The sequence below is a fragment of the Bufo bufo genome, chromosome 6 (assembly GCF_905171765.1).
Source record: "Bufo bufo chromosome 6, aBufBuf1.1, whole genome shotgun sequence".
Taxonomy (NCBI): domain Eukaryota; kingdom Metazoa; phylum Chordata; class Amphibia; order Anura; family Bufonidae; genus Bufo; species Bufo bufo.
This window is the reverse complement of record NC_053394.1, coordinates 238371050-238375424: the sequence shown is the minus strand read 5'-3', so window position 1 is coordinate 238375424 and position 4375 is coordinate 238371050. Positions and strand designations below refer to the sequence as shown.

The 4375-nt window shown below is 40.5% G+C and overlaps 1 long non-coding RNA gene across 1 annotated transcript; it reads left to right on the top strand.

Moving 5' to 3' along the window:
- The first annotated feature begins 321 nt into the window (after window positions 1-321).
- On the top strand, window positions 322-3513 carry LOC121005199. The gene is made up of 3 exons (XR_005779887.1): window positions 322-513; window positions 2903-2950; window positions 3324-3513. It is a non-coding gene; the product is annotated as an uncharacterized LOC121005199 (long non-coding RNA).
- The last annotated feature ends 862 nt before the right edge of the window (window positions 3514-4375 follow it).

Sequence of the window (4375 nt, the reverse complement as noted above, 5' to 3'; positions counted from 1 at the left end):
CGGACCGCAAAACACAAATGTTCGTGTACATGTAGGCTTATATGGTTAAAAAAAACTGTAAATAGGAAATCTTGAAAATGATAAAGTCATTTATTATCAGTTACCTTTGTAATTTACATGTTGTATGGTTGTGAAGAAATATGGGATTCTTTCTTATAATTATATACATTTTCAGTGCTGCAGGCATGACAAATAGAAATATGAGAGACACTACCCTGCCTTAAAGGAAAAAGGAAATCATAACATGCAAATACAACATTGCCTAATATCCAGGGTCTCAGAATGATACAATAGGTTGGCAATGATATTTCCCAACTGGTTTTATGTCGAGCTCCAGTATATAAAACCTACAGAACTGGAAAAAGCTATTATTCATACATAAGAATTGTTTGTATCCAGTTGTCTCCTACATCTGACATATCAAACTCTACAGAAGAACAATGTCTGGAGTAAAAGGACAACAGAAGAAATGCCCAGAGCCTTGCCCACCACCCCAGCAGGACTGCCAGGATCGTAAGTACCTGACCTTTCATTTTATTAATTCCATAACATTATTAATATTTAGATTTTGTGAAGGTGTTAACAGAAGAATAGAAGAATTATAGGTGATATACTATACTTATATATGAAGCCTAAACCTGAAGAGTTCATGTCTGAATCAATGCAGCTAAAAAGAATGCACAGAGTAACTAGAAGTGGCACAATATTCCAGCTATTTTGGTCATGCATGTTATTTTATGGGGCACACTTTGGCATCAGTTAGCCAGGTTAGGGTGGGTTCACATCACATTTTTGCCATCCGTTTAACATACAATATACTTAGGGGGAAAAAAAGATATAAAAGCGTAGCACAGCACACTTTTCCATCCTGCAGAGTTTGGTAAAAAAAAAACTATACTTTTTTTTTTTTACAGTGGAACTCTATGGTGAACGGATGCCACTGTATGGCATCTCTCTGAGGCATCTGTTAATATTTTTTGGATATGTTAAATGCATAGCAAAAATGTAATGTGAAGCCAGCCTAAGCTGTCATAATTACAAATACTGTATGCCAGTGGCGTACTAAGGGGGGGGGGGGGGGGGCGGTCTGTCCCGGGTGTCGGCTCTCAGGGGGATGCCAGAAGCAATGAGTGCTTCCATCAATACAGATGGAAGCGCTCATTGCTGGAGCTCTGGGAGCTGCGGTCCTGTCACTCACTGCTCAGCTCCCAGCACTCCTCCCCTCCGGGCCGGCGGCGCTCAGAATTTTGAAGCAGGAAGACTTCTCCCCGCTCCACCATTCAGCCTACAGGCAAAGATCTCGCTGCAGGCTTGTGTGGGCGGAGCGATCTGTGCCTGCAGGGAAGATAGGCATGAGAGCTTCAGGAATGGGACAAGGTGAGTAATTACTGTGTTTTTTTGTTTTTTAATACAGAGGGGGCACAGAGGGCCTTATTACTATGGAGGGGCACAGCCAGAGGATTTTATTACTATGGAGGGGGCATAGAGGACTTTATTACTATGGAGGGGGCACAAAGGACTTTATTACTATGGAGGGGACACAGAGGACTTTATTACTATGGAGGGGGAACAGAGGGCAGACTACTATGGTAAGGGCACAGAGGGCATTACTGATGTGAAGGGGGCACAATGGGCATTTCTACTATGGACGGGGCACAGAGCCAGCGGGCATTACTACAATGAAGGGGGCACAGAGGGCATTATTACTGTGAAGGGAGCACAGTGAGCATTGTTACTGTGAATGAGGCACAATGGGGATTTTTACTATGGAGGGGGCACAGAGGTCATTACTAGCACAGTGGGCATTACTACTATTAAGGGGGCACAATGGGCATTATTACTGTGAAGTGGGCACAATGGACATTATTACTATGAAGGGGCACAGTGGGCATTATTACTATAAAAGGGGCACAATGCGGATTATTACTATGAAGGGGACACAAGGGGACACAATGTGGATTATTACTGTGAAGGGGGCACAAAGAGGACATTACAACTGTGAAAGGGGCACAGAGAGGGCATAACTACTGTGAGGGGGGCACAATGTGGGCATAACTACTGTGAGGGCACAATGTGGGCATAACTACTGTGAGGGGGCACACATCTGTACAAAACTACTGTGAAGGTTGTACAATGAGGGCAATACTACTGTGAGGGGGTACCATTTTTTTAAGTATTGGGGAAGGGGGGTTTCCAGAGAAAGAACCTGCCCCAGGTGCCAAACACCCTAAGCAGCAACTGCTGTATGCATCTTAGAGCAAAGAAAAGTAGTGATAATGGTAAAAACAAAAAGCTAGATGGTTGTAGTGCTTGTCCATCATAGCTTAGAAAACTGAGGTCTAAAATGGAGAGTCCCAATTGACCACATCAATAAACCATGCAAAAACTGCATCAACATGCAAAACTGGGCATGTGCCATAGAAAGCTCTGACCAATGTGAGTATTTGATCAGGTCATCTGAGCTAATTCACTCAATATGATGTTAACACAGGGGATCTGTGATCACCATTTACCAGGCAGATCCCGAACCGCCACTTCAATTCTACTGGCCAGGCTCTGTTTACTTACTGGCCTGACCAGGAGCACTCGATTGATGATGCAGGATTTGACAAGTAACTAATGATCATTTCTTTATTGCAGGGCGATTCCCCTTTCTGTTAGGTTTGTTAACTCTGGAAACTGGAAAGCCCCTTTAAGAACCATATAGCTCTAGGGCATTGAAGAATTTAGTTACAAAATTAATTTTTATTTATTTCTTTTAACTTGCAAACCAGTGTGTCCTGAGCCTAAATGTTGAATACTTGTCAAAATTATGTTTATCGCTTAATAATGACAATGATCCTTATTAATGGAAATAAAGCTGAAGTCAAATTGTGTTAACTTTTATCATGTACATTTTCAGAGTGCGAGCCAGTGCAGGTGTGCCCTGAACCGAAATGTCCTCCTCAAGGTAAAGCAAAGTTTTGCTTTTCTAAAGTAATGTTAGATCACTGATGTCATATTCTTAGCTGTTTCACCTACATTAGAGAGCTATTTGATATAGCACATGTTAAAATAATTATTGGGAAGCATTTCGGGTAATGAAGGGAAGAGAATAGATGGAAACTAATATGAGCTCCACCGTATGCAGCAGTTATTAGATTTTAGCCACAACCTATAACACTAGGACACAAAGTAAATTCATAGTACAGATATTTATGCAATGAAGTTCCACCAAATGGATAAAATTAATCTTAAACAGGCTCCTTGTAGGATTTTTGTAGGATTTTGTAAGACACAATGCAAAGATTTGTAATCTGATAAAGTTACTCTTCTATTTGCAGTGGTACAATGTCCACCACCACAATGTCAGAACCAACAGGACAAGCAATACGTGAAGAAGTGAAGATCTGAATATCTCAAGACAAGTATAAGAAGCTTTCTGAATGCATTTAGGAGAAACCTCTACATTATATTCCGAAGATATATGATGACAGACAGTTAACCAATATTAAAGTATTTTAAAACAAAGAATTAATGCTTTACTTATTTTAAAAAAAACATGTTTGTCAGGAAAATATAAGTGTATGCATGATGACTATACAGAAAGTGAGTTCACTGAATGGGCAATGGGTAGGGTGAACACTAAGATGGAATAAGGAGCTAAGCAAAATTATTGCCATCATCATGTTATGAAATGTTTGTCATATTGGCAAAACAGTGAACAGTTTCATTCTACCTTTCAAAACTTAGTTTTCTCCAGCTTCCTCCCACATTGCATAAAAATCCAAACTGATATGTTAAACAAAAGTTTTGTATATAACTAGATACTAGAGTTGAGCGGAAACCTGGATGTTCAGGTTCAACCGGTTCGGCCGAACTTCACAAAAAAGTTCGAGTCGGGAACTTGACCCTGAACCTGAACCCTATTGAAGTCAATGGGGACCCAAACTTTGGAGCAAAATGGCTGTAAAAATGTCATGGAAAGGGCTAGAGGGCGGCAAAAGGCAGCAAAATGTGGTTAAGAGCATGGCAAGTGCTCTGCAAACAAATGTGGATAGCAAAATGACTTAAAATAACATAAAATACATAGAAATAAAATAATCTTGATCTAGGAGGATGAGGTCCATATGGAGTAGGACTAGGATGTTGAGGAGGCGGTGGATGTGGCAGTGTAGGTGGAAGCGGTGGTGAAGGAGGTAGTTTTGGGTTTTGTTTTTTATTTTATTTTATTATTTTATTTTATTTTGTTCAAATTTAGGAAGACCCCAAAACATTAGGAAATATAAAAAATAAAACAGAAGAGAAAGTGCGCTGGAGTACAACGATGGCTGGGTGAGGCTTGTATACATGTCTATTCTGCACAAGGTACGGACAAGTCCTGTGGGATCCCTGC